This window comes from Parus major, chromosome 3, assembly GCF_001522545.3.
Source record: "Parus major isolate Abel chromosome 3, Parus_major1.1, whole genome shotgun sequence".
Taxonomy (NCBI): Eukaryota; Metazoa; Chordata; class Aves; order Passeriformes; family Paridae; genus Parus; species Parus major.
In genome coordinates this window covers 89877114-89889240 of record NC_031770.1, presented here as the reverse complement: position 1 = coordinate 89889240, position 12127 = coordinate 89877114, and the positions used below count along the sequence as shown (strand labels likewise).

The 12127-nt window shown below is 46.2% G+C and overlaps 1 protein-coding gene and 1 long non-coding RNA gene across 2 annotated transcripts in view; one reads left to right on the top strand and one right to left on the bottom strand.

Annotated features, from left to right (window-relative positions):
- Nucleotides 1-2438, bottom strand: part of ELOVL5 (ELOVL fatty acid elongase 5) — a 39524-nt gene extending 37086 nt beyond the window's left edge. Inside the window, exon 1 of the mRNA XM_015622015.2 lies at nt 2355-2438. The gene's annotated coding sequence lies outside the window, so the exon portion shown is untranslated. The remainder of the gene's footprint in view (nt 1-2354) is intronic.
- A 201-nt stretch (nt 2439-2639) lies between these two features.
- LOC107201384 lies at nt 2640-10253 on the top strand. Its single transcript, XR_001520172.2, has 4 exons — nt 2640-2863; nt 5496-5553; nt 6584-6669; nt 8428-10253. It is a non-coding gene; the product is annotated as an uncharacterized LOC107201384 (long non-coding RNA).
- Nucleotides 10254-12127: the final 1874 nt, after the last annotated feature.

The following is a 12127-nucleotide window of genomic DNA, read 5'->3' as shown; positions in this document are numbered from 1 at the left end:
GCTGGCAACAGCATCCCTGAGGGCAAATCCATGCTTAACTTCGGCAAACCCAGCACAGTGGTCTTTTTCATTTGCTTCTAAGTTCACAAAAAGCTGGGAAGGGATCTCCACCCAGCTGACCCCAGCTATCTCCAGGTACCACAAGTTTCAGGTAAAATCCCCCCTCTGTGTGCAATACAGCTACCCACAGCCAGAGTACGTGTACAGAGTACATACTTGCTGCTCTGAAAGCAGACTATGTCTAGTGCATCACAAATATATGAATACTTATACAAAAAACTCCATCTTTTATTGCTAAACAGCATCAGACGATCACGTGTGCCACAGGCTGACTCTCTCCGACACAGCTTCAGCTGCTGTTAGCAGCGGTGAGCCTGCACCAGAACTTACCTCTAGCTATGGAGTATTTTAGCAGCAGAGGATAATCTCGGGCTGCGACTGCACCGAAGGAGTGAGAAGTGCAATACATCCCAAAACTCCTCAGCACTATTTACAAGTTCTTATTTAAACGAAATAAAACCCCTCCCTCTACGCTAGCAGCTTAATACCGATGCAGCAGCACCATTAGCTCGCATCTACAAAAACTTCGCAGCCACAAACCCTCCACCCAACCGCGGCCACCGGCGATAATTTCAGCTGGCAGTTCACGGCAGGCCCGCGGCTGCCTGGCGCTGGCAGGGAGCTGTTGTGGCAGAGATAACCTCACCCTGGAAGCAACCTGGCCCAAAACTCTGGGGAAAGGCTGTGCCGCCACGGGAGACACCGGCACGCTCATCCTCCTCTAGTTTCAGCTGCAGGGCGTGTTTCCATTTCCACAGAGCGGTTTTGGAAACTTCCTGATGGGAAGGATCCCAACTGCAGCCATGCCCCTGCCTTGTTTTCCCTCCCCATCGCTAGGAGCCAGCTGAGCACTTTGCTGGAGTTTTCTGTCAGAGCCATGAGAACTCTGCCATGGCGCTGAATCCCACAGCATCAGAGATCACGCGAAACACTGAGAAGAATACAAATCAGCCGTACGGAGCACAGCCTTTCAGCCGCGGCCGGGACTCGGCGCACCCAGCTGCCGGAGGGAGAAACGCCTCTTGTCGTCTGCCAGGAGCCTTCCTTGCTGAGCAACCAAGGTGCTACTAATTCCTGCCAGCTCTGCAAAACTGACCTTTTGTCTGCAGACTCATAGCACACATAGATCGATACCAGAAAGCTCTCGGAGCGGGATCCTCAGATGCCGCATCCCTGGCAATCGGGGGAAAGGAACGAGGGCAGAAAAGCAACAAACGCAGCAGAGAAGGAGAAAACACGCTGCCCAAGACAATACCTCACATAACCCCGGGCACTGCTTCTAATGCTGCTGGTGCCCGAGGGCTTCCAGGAGATGAACAGATAAAAACAAAGTCATAAAGTTTTTAAGAAAGTCCCTGCACAGGCATCTGACACACTGACACATTTCTACCATTTGCCCTTCCTTTTCTGCTCATTTCCTAAGGCACACACTCTTTAAAGATCTAGGTTTTAAAACACCCCAGCCCCTTTTAGAAGCACTGCACATCTCCAGGGCGCTGGTTTAACGCGGCGTCTGCCCTGTCCCACACACAGACCCGGGAACTACCGTGCCAGCGGCTCCAGTTCTAAACCACTAAGGCGGCCAGCGACGCTGGGCAAGAGCTCAGGGAAGAAGGAGAAGTAACAGCCTTCCTTTCCAAGGCCGACGACCCCTTCCGCTGACACCCCGCCTCTCCGCCCGGCTGCTCCCCCGGCCGGCAGCAGCCGCCTCAGCTGCACACCCCACACACCCGCCAGGGAAAAGATGGGTCAGGGTTTTTGTCTGGGGCCGTGGCAGCGCTCAGCCCTCCGCGAGCTCTCCGGGAAGGCAGCCACGGCCGAGGATGGGGGATGAGGCGCGGGGTCTCCTCCCTTCCTGCCCCTGTTATTTCACCCCACCCCGTGCCCCGCACGGCGGAAGGCGCTGCCGCCGCCGCCCGGGATGCAGTATCCATGGCAATGCGGGATTGCATCATGCTCTTGACTAAACTGCACCGGGGAAAAGACGCTCCCGGCGAGAGCCCCGTCCCTTCCGCCGCCCCGTCCCCTCCCTTCCCCGGCTGGCCTGCCCGCCACTGCCGGCCGCAGCCCCGCCGCTCCCCGCCGGGCGCCAAGCTCCCCCTCCGCTCAGCGCACCACCAGCGCTGCCGCCGCACTTGTTGCGCGCCCAGCGGAGCGGCGCCCCCCGCCCGCCGTGGCCCCCGTCCCCCTCATCCTCCGCATCCCCCTGCGGGCCCGAGTGGCCGCGCCGCATCCCGTTTCCGGGCGGAGAGCCCCGGCGCCGCGCTCCCTCCCGGCCGGGGACGCGGCCCTACCTGGCGGCGGTGGCGACGCTGGGGGCAGCGGGCGGCACCGGCCGGTCTGTCCCGCTGCGAGCCGCGGGGGCGGGGCCGAGGGGCGGGCGCGGGGCACCGAGCCCCGCCCCCCCGCCGGCCGTGGGCTGACGGTGACGTAAGAGTGGTGCGGGGGGCTCACGGGCGGTGGCAGAGGGGCGCTATGACGTCACGGCGGCAAAGAGCCAATGGGGCGGCGGCGGTGTCTCGGGAGCGGCTCGCGCGGGGCTCCCGCCGCCCGGGGCTCGGGGCCGCCGCGTCCAACAGGTCCCGGGCGGGCGGGGGAGCGGAGAGCGGCCCCTCGGGCCTCACGGCTCTCAGCCCGGGCCCTGGCAGCGGGGGGCCCCTGTGAAAAACAATATGGGACCATGTAATTAAAGACTATCATAATGAGATGAGCCGCAGGCCTACTTAAAGGTCACGGACAGATGTAGTTGATGTTTCCTGTGTTTTGAAGTAACGGGCTTTGCAACGTGACAGTATTTTTGAATGTAAGTTCTGGTTGCAATTAAGTAGGTAGTATTTTAATTAGGTTGTACAATAAAACGGCTGGTTTTGTTATGTAATTTACATGCATATGCAGAGCTGGTCCCCACAGTGTCAGATGTCTGAGGAAGGAATCTCAAAGCAACCTCTTTGGCTCCTTTCCAATGGCGGGGATGCTCAACAGAGGAAGAAAAGTTCTGTCCACACTCTTCAGACATTCCATTACCTCCCCGAGGATCTAACGGGGCAGCAGTGAGGGTGCCTTGTTTGGATGGCAAACGGGAAGAAAGCAGTTTGTTTCTTTTCTTCTCTCATGTATTCCCTCGAGATGGAAGATGACCTTTTAATTTCTTCCCCCTCCCTAAGGTTTGTTCCATCTCCTTTTTAATTAAATGAAAATGCTACATAAATAAAGAGCAGCTTTGCTTTGCAAAGGAGAGGAGTCAAGCAGCAATTTGCATGGAGTTTATTCAAGATCAAGCATCTCCACTCGATGGGGAACAGTTAGCAATTTTAGAAAGTTGTAGTAAAAAGGGTTTTCTGGAGCTTTCCCTCAGCTATAGAGAACAGCTAGTTGGGTGAAGCCATCAAAACTGACTATACCAACATCCAGTTGCTTTTCCTGGACCACAGTCCATGGTCATTTTTCTGAAGCAATTTATTGCAACCTCACTTTTGAAGCTCAGAGGTGGTGCTGGGCTGTAAACAGTCAAGAAGAGCTCCCAGGAGGGTGAACTGTGTCCTGGGGTGCATCAGGCACAGCATCACCAGCTGGTCAATGGAAGTGATTGTCCCACTCTGCTCTGCACTGGGGCAGCCTTACCTCTAATCCTCTGTGCTGTTTCGGTCACCACAATATAAAAAGGATGTTAAGCTATTTGAGACTGTCAGAAGGATGGCCACAAGGATGTGAAGGGCCTTGAGGGGAAGCCGTATGAGGAGCAGCTGAGGTCACTTGGTCTGTTCAGCCTGGAGGAGACTGAGGGGAGACCTCATTGTGCTTTTCATGTTGCCACAAGGGACAGTGGAGGGCAGTCACCAATATCCTCACTTTTGTGACCAGAGGCAGGACTGGAGGAAATATGGAGCTGAGTCAGGGGAGGTTTAGGTTGGATATCAGGAGAATGTTCCTCACCCAGAGGGTGGTTGGGCACTGAAACAGACTCCCCAGGGAGGTGATCACAGCACCAAGCCTGACAGAGCTCAAGAAGCATTTGGACAATGCTCTTGGACACATGGTGTGAATCTTGGATGGTCATCATAGGGATGACCCTATGCAGGGTCACAAGTTGGATACAATGATCCTGATCCTTCCAATTCAGCATATACTGATTCTATTATTTGAGTACAATAATGCAGAGTGTTTCCCAGTGGGATCAGAAATTATGTTCCTTAAGCTCTTTCTGGGATAAGACAAATTCTCTCACTCAAGTAAACATTGGGGCTATTCCACTGTTCTTTAATCTTATTTATTTTATTACAGTAAGATGTTAGGAATGCTATTTGGTTGATGTTGGAGGGGTTTTTTTCCTCCTTTTGTTTTAAAGTTCAAATCTTTATTTCCCTGAAGGACTAGACCCTTGCCTATGTGTTTTAACACTTTGGAAAAAACACACCAAACCCTACAAAAAGCAGCACAACTGTCAGGTGAGTGTGCCTTTCTGAGGGCCCTTCACCCAGATTTGTGTTTTGGATGTTTCTGAGGCATCCCTTCCTATTTGTGAGAAGTCAAGCCATCTTAATTGACTAAGGCACAAGTCCCATTTTTTCTCACTTGAGCCAAAATGTGCTGAGCTCACTGAAACATGACCAGCATTAGATCTTTTCACATCTTTCACACTTTATTTAAAGCACTTTTCAGTGTGCTTTAAATAAAATTCATTCCCAACAGGCATACACATTTGTTTCCATGGTTTATTGATGAAGGATGATTACACCGAGTGTTACTTTAACAGCCAAAACAGCTTTCTAAATCTGGAAGGTGCTTAAATAATTAAGACTCAATCTGGCTGTTTAAAAATAAAAAATAAGAACTTGAGATGCAGAAGGGGATGGAGCAGAGCATAGGGAGTATAGCTGGGGAGTGAGCAGCACCCTGTGCAGGAAAGGGATGTGCTGCTTCCTGATCCTCACACTGCATCCCATAGGCAGGGAAGTGTGCTCCAGGCCCACCAGAGGCTGGCACATATCTGATGTGCCTCCCTTCACTGTGGAGCTTGCCTTTCTTGCTTGGGTAGTGGGGTTTTAATGAGACACTGTATGCCCAGGGTGCCAAGTAAGTGGCACTGGAGAGGGAGGACACAACAGCTGATGGAAGAAATGGTGAGGCTGGGGGATGAGGTTTTGGTTTTGCCAGCCTGGCTCCAGTATGGGACTACCAAACTGCTAGCTGGTCTGCTGGTTCATCCTAGTCTCTCCAAAGTGCTCATGCTGTTATCAGTCAGAGAACAAGAGCAAGGTCACAGAATGGGAAATGTCATTTCAGGAGTACCCATTTGGGAGAACTAAGCAAACAATGCCAAATGTTTTGGCATGAAATGTTTGACATTTAATAGGGGTAGGAGCTGGCCAGTGTCATTCTGGGCTGCAGATGTACTGAGTCCCAGCATCATCCTCATCTTCTTTTATCATCTGCAGGTTTGTCAGCAGTGAAGACATTATCATTGACCTCTCCACTGAGATGAAATTGCTGCTGGTATGTTTGCTCAGGAGGAGCTTCAGAGACCTTGTTATCAGAGTGGAATCAATGACGCTAGAGTTCAGAGAAGGTCAAATTAAACATTATCCAGGATTTAGACAGAAGGATTTTTAGGGCTGATGTAAAATAAGTTATACCTTGCATATGATTTTGACCTGTGACTCATGACTATTGTAATCGTACCTTTTGAGAGAGAAGAGGCAGAATCTGAGCACTGTGGAAAGCTAAGTCCTGCTAGGCAGCAGCAGCAGCAGAGGTGACAAAGAGGCCTCAGCAGATAGGGTTGTCCTCACTTAATCAATGGTACACAAAGGGAGGAGGTTAAATAGTGTTTGAGAGTACGGCTAGGAAGAGAACAGCTGGAATATTTGAAAGTAGAGTGAAAAGTCAGAGAGGGCTGCAGCACTGAGAGGACAAAAGAGCTTGGAATGGAAGGCCCACCAGCATGGTGTTTGAAATTAGCCTGGATAAAGGGTTAGAAGTGTGTGTTCCAGGGAAACAAGCCCAAATGTTTTTTTTTTTGCGGGGGGTGAATTACCCAATCTGACTTCCTTTTTACAAAAAAATTCTTAGAAATCCTATCTATGCCTATGTAGTAGTGGTTCATCATACACACTGTAATGAATAGGCCCTTATTTTGATTAGAAACAAATTAATCCAGTTTTTCCAGAAGTAAATTAACAAATTGATTAGAATAAATAACCATCATTTGCCACTCAGTCATCTTAACGGGATTTTTCAGTTCTGCCTGAGTTTGCCTTGGCATCCATCCAAACTGACTGTGGCAGCTTCATGTTTTTTATCAGTACAGTAAATGGGATGCGATTACTGTTCCTAGATCAAACACTGGACTAAAGAATCAGGCTTGAAACTGCAGCATCTATTTCTTCTGAAGATGATGTTTTCTTCTGTTGTGCAGACGACAAATGTTTCATGCTGTGTGCACAACTTTGTCTAACCTTTAAGTACCTGACCTTTGTAGAAAAAGCTTCCAAGCAAGTCTTCCTTCACAATTTTTTATTTTCAGGTCTCATAAGCAAGTGACTGGATGAAGCTTCTATTTTGAGATTCCAACACAGAGCTGGTGTGAACGCACTCACTATCTGTGCTGAGGTATGATCACGTTACAACCTGGTCTTAGCTCTTGAGGGTGCTTTTTGCAAAATTCTTACGGGCTAGAGTGGAAAAAAATTCTTGGCCCTGTGCTTATAATCCATTTTCATGCATTTTACATTAACAGTAGTTACTATGCTGCATTTCCTCTTATGTCTCTCTGCAGCATGCGGTGCTGTAGGCTAATAATTCAATAGGATTGAAGACCTGCACCAACTCACCAAACTTGCAGTGTATTTTATGAGCCAGATTTACCCCAAATAGTGTCCCACTAGACCAGAATATTTTGTTTCAATTGTCAAAAAGGTCAAATAATTATGGAATTTTCTCTGTCACTGGTGTTGGTATGTTCTTCTTTCTCACCGTGCTGCTCATAATTTCAGAGAGAGAAAATGTGATTCAAGTCCACCCTTGTCAATGCTGCTAAAGCTTTAGTTACCCCGAGTTCAGAGAATAATGAGTGCCAAGAATCTTGTCACTATGTAACAGCCATTTTGCTCCTATGGCACTGCTGGGGCTGTTAATAGGAGACACAGAAAGAATAACAAGGTGCTTCTGATGATCAAGTAGCTCCAAAATAGGCATGAAGAAAGTGGTCACTTAACCCAGAGTTACTGTTAATTTACTCAGTTTACTGAGTTAATGTTAGCTAACAAGTGTGGTTAGTGTCGTCTGTCCGCAGACTGCCGCCTCTTTCACAGTATCTGCCGGAGAAGTGGAAACCAGTACCGGCTTGTTTATAACTCTGTACTCAAACCACACCTCTCCTCCTGGGGCAGACCCAGCCTCTGGCAGGGCATGACCCACCTTAGCCCATCCCGGGGTTTGCTGGTGGCTGCAGTGCACTGGAGAGGGAGCAGCATGGACAGTCACCCTGGTGTGTCTCTGTTCTACTGCTCTGCTTTTTGGGTATTATTTGCCTACTTTTGGGTATTACTCTCAAAATTTGGGCACATCTACAGTGAGGAGTAGAAGCTCTTTAAGGGGAAAGTATATTTTCACTTCATATAGCAAGCAGCTTCTTCTGGAGGAGAGTGATTTTATAATAGCTAATGCTAATCACAGTGCAGTGAACAAAGCATAAACTGCATTATTTTGCATTAGTAATTGGATGCTTTTCTCCTTGCATGTTTCTGCTATGAGTTTTTGTTGACTTGCTGTATGGATTACAACATCTAATCCTTCAAAACAGTATGTGGTTTATCCATCATTGTCTGTTGCAGCCCGACAACAATTTTCTTCTTAATCTCAGAACTAGTGAGACTGGGATTTGGAGTTGTCATGTTAGTATAAGGGAGCTGGTAAGAGTGAAACACTGTATTTCCATGAAGAGTATTAGGTGTTCTGATTTAGATAATCAGTTAAGGGTAGCATTTGCAATCCCGCTTCATGTGCCATGCTGCCTATCCCTTTCTCTTTAATCACAACCAGTCACAACCAGTGTAAACTGTCGAGGGAAAACACTGTCTTCCTGCTTAGAGCAAACAGTAAATCATGTTTAAAAAAAAGAGATGAGGGGAAGTATTTTTGTAAATGCTCTGGTTTGTATGAAAACATGTACATGAATCTGAATGGTTGTCATTTCATGTTGGAATTTTTAAAGTATGAAATCCATTCAAACTGCTTTGTTGGTGGATGTCATGGTCCCAACTCCTGATAGTCAGAATAGTTTTTAAGTCATCACTGTAGTCATGTTTTTGAGGAGGCTGTTTCCCTACAGAGCACTCCGATCCTGATATAACTCCTTTTATCTTTCAGCCTGAAGTGTCCATAGAAAATCTATTCTGAATTTTGAGAAAACCATTATACCTGGACATTTATTGGTATAGTACTAGTAGTAATAGTAATGTGATAGTATTGTATACTATTTTAATAGTCTGTTTTATTGAAGTATCACTATCTGTGCAGACCAGCCTGCAGCCTGCCTTCCTGGCTGCAGGGTACTAAAGCCTCAGTACACAACTCTGAGCTCTCCCCTGCCCATCTTCCCAGCAGAACATGCAAATACAATGTGCTGTCTCTGTTGCTTGCTGTTCACATATCCTTTCCCACTTTTAAGGATTATTCCAGCTGTTACCTGGGAAGAAAAAACCTTCCTTTGCCCTGTGGTCTTTGCAGTTCTCTTGGGACCTCCATTCATGTGGCCCGGGAAAAAGGAAGGCTGAGAATGTATTTTATAGGCAATTGGAAAAAAATGCCAGGATAAAAATTAAATATACAAAACAACTGGTGTTTTGGGGTTTTTCCCATTCTCACTGACCATCTTCAGAGAGTCCTCTGGAGATGTGCAGCTGAAGAGCGAGCCACTCAAAGCAGTGGCTGCTGTTTTTCTAGCTGCTGATATTTCTAGCCCTGCTGCTGGCCTCAGGAGAACTGTGATGGGGCTCCTCAGCTATAAGCTACCAGCAGCAACCTTCCAGCTATTGGGAATAATCTTTGGTGAGTGATACAGCAACCAATCCAGGTCAAGTTTTGTGTATAGGAGGTATTTTAACATAACCCTACTTCTTGTCAGATGAAAAGTTGCTATAATTTCTAGGGTCCCCTGCCCCTCTGCCACTACTGTCTGCTCACAGCAGCCAGGGGGACAGGGGAGTTAGATTAGCTTGCCAAAGAAGATCCTAAAAACGAGGCTCTTTCCCTTAGCTGAGATGGCAGTTTCAGCTTTATTTCTTGGGATCCTTCGGGGTGAGATGGCAGGAGGGAAAGAGGAAGAGGTATCGATAAGCAGTCCTTTTTGAAGACGGGGGAAAAGGGTGGGGGGAATTTACACAACCAATAAGGGGAACTGGGGAGAACAAGATAAGGGAAAGAAACTTACAGTTCTGCATTTTTGGGTCATACCATTTTTCCTAACTGCATTACAACAAAAAGTATTTTGTCTTTCCCTGGGAAGGATGGGTGGTTTGGTTTTTATTCTCCTAGGAATACATTTTTTTCCTAGCTGTGTACAATACAAGATATAGGTAGATAATGAGATAAAAATGTTGGATATTCCTCTCTTCCTCCCTCACTCTTATCTTGTTTTGACCACTTGCACTGTAAACTCAGGTCGGGGATTCTTTCCCACTATGTGCATGCATAGTACACTTCAAATACTTGGATGGGAGAAGGGTATAGTAATGTCACATGCCCTGGAGCAATTTTGACACAAGGAGCTCTAGGGGAAGGCTGGCTGCAGTCCTGGTCGTTATCCAGAGCAGCGTCATGGGCTCATCATGAGTTTGTAAGTAAACAAAAGTCTTACAGATGGCTGAATCCATTCCCTCACCCTTAGGCAGAGTGAGATTTTCCTCAGCATATCCAAAGATATTGAGCTATTCCTGCTGTGCAAAGTCAGCAGCCAAAAAGAACATCCCCCAGCCCCACAGATCATCAAGTCCCAAGGGTGTAGGTTGAGCCTGTGACTGCCAACCAAAGCCATGATGAAGTCCACAGGAGGTCGTGATGGGGTCCTGGGAAAGAAGAGTTCTTGCTTTGAGCAGAGGCTGCAGTCTCTGAGGGACAATCTTCAAAGAAACAAGCCTGATTTATGCTTTTGAAAATAAATTATATTTAAAACAATGCTATGGTCAGTCTCACTAATTTCTTCTTGAGTGCCTTTCCTTCCTTACAGCTCTTTTTAAACAAAGTGTCTACTTACTTCAGCATGAAAATATTATTTAAAATACTTGAGTTTGCTTCCAAAACTATTTTTTTTTAATGCTGCTGGGGTGACATTTCTCCAGACTTGTCTTTTGGATATAAATGTATAGTCCTGTCTTCAATGTTTTTTTTCATTAAGCCTTACACCTATTCTGATGATACCTAACATTTCTTCTGTGCCTCTGGTACACATTTGGTCTACAGTCTTCTTTCCAACTTCCTGCCTTCATAATTTATTGCATTTTTAGCATTTTCAAGCTGCAGTCTGCTAAAACCTGTTTATTTGTCTGCTGTTACTTTTGTTTCCAATCCTTTGACACAAATTTTCATTTCAGTTCTTGAGCAGCAATATCTGACTAACAATTACTAGGGTTTCTTGTGTTTATTGGTCTGTTTGAAAAGGAGGATGGCATGATTACACTATTGTCAGAGTTTATCTAGTGACCTTTCACATCCATATCCATCCTAGTTAGCTTCATGGTGCTGATGATGTGGTAGATGTGGGTCATGTTGACTGCTTCCCTGAGTGGAAGCTTAATGCATCCACACCTCCAAGCAGTCACTTTTATGAAAGCATTTGAATTAGGAGATCCAATCCTTTTTTCTTCTCTTTCCTTATTTCTCCCACATCATTTCATTTTAAATGAGGCAAGTTCTTCTTTTTGAGTCCTGCTACAGTTTTGTTTCTTGCATTTAAGGTTTATCTTTTCCGTGATTTCTGTGGCAAAAAGATTTTGTTTCTGAAATTGATCTCATTTTCTGCTTCAGCTGTATCACTGTCAAATAGCTGTACTGTTACAGTTTGATAACTTCAAATACCAAATTTGTATTTAATCAAATTTAGAGGCATTCTGTATTCTTGTAATTGTGTTATTCTCATTTAAAATGAAGCTCTTTAGTATGATTGGACTAAAGGCTGTTTTTATTTTATTGTTGGAGTAATTTTATACACTGAATTTTTCTAAAATTGAAAGTTTTCTAAAATTGAAAGTTGCTGCCCCCAGCCTCTGTGTAGGAATGGCTGTTGTGGGATGTCCCTGGAGCCATTCATCTCCAGGATGGCTTCTCTGTGTCAGGACAGAACAGCTGCAACTCAGAAATGCCAAGTTACTGCTCTTTAATGAATTACCACATAAAGCCACACAATTAAGTTGTTTGTGAAGTGCACGAGTCTAAACCTTTGAGATCAAAGGTACCATGCTTTGCTTTTGCTGAGGACTGAGAGCTTTTAGCTCTTGCTCCTGCACGGGCACTTGGTCAGGTGCAGGCTCCTGAGCCCTTACATATATTTTAACAAGAACTAAAGTAGTTCAGTTGATGCTGAGGATACTTACTGTTGCTACCAGCTCTCCTTGGCACCAGCAACTCTTCGAGGCATGTATATGAGAGTGCCTCTGTTCTCATAATTATAGTATGACTACCAACATGCTATAATTAGACAAGTTAAAAATTGTCTGAGCTGAAATGCACTAACCTCCAGATGCAGTTATCACTGAGAAAAACTGCTTTGAAGCTTTAGCTCCAGATAGATGATATCCTCACACCCTCCTCACCTTTCACTTTTTGTGTGGACTTAAAATATTGGATGGATAGTCTTTGTAAACATCTTTTCTTGTCTTTTTGTTGTATACCAGTAGAAGTATTAGAGGCTCAATGGAGTGTGTTTTTTTACATAATTCCTTTATGCCACCTACCAGCCAGAGGGGTTGTTATTTTATTACAGTAGTTTCTCATTAACTATATGCATTTCCTGTGTAGGGGGCTGCATAGAGCATCCTCTGAGACTTGGAAGAATAATCAGTTCACTCCTTTA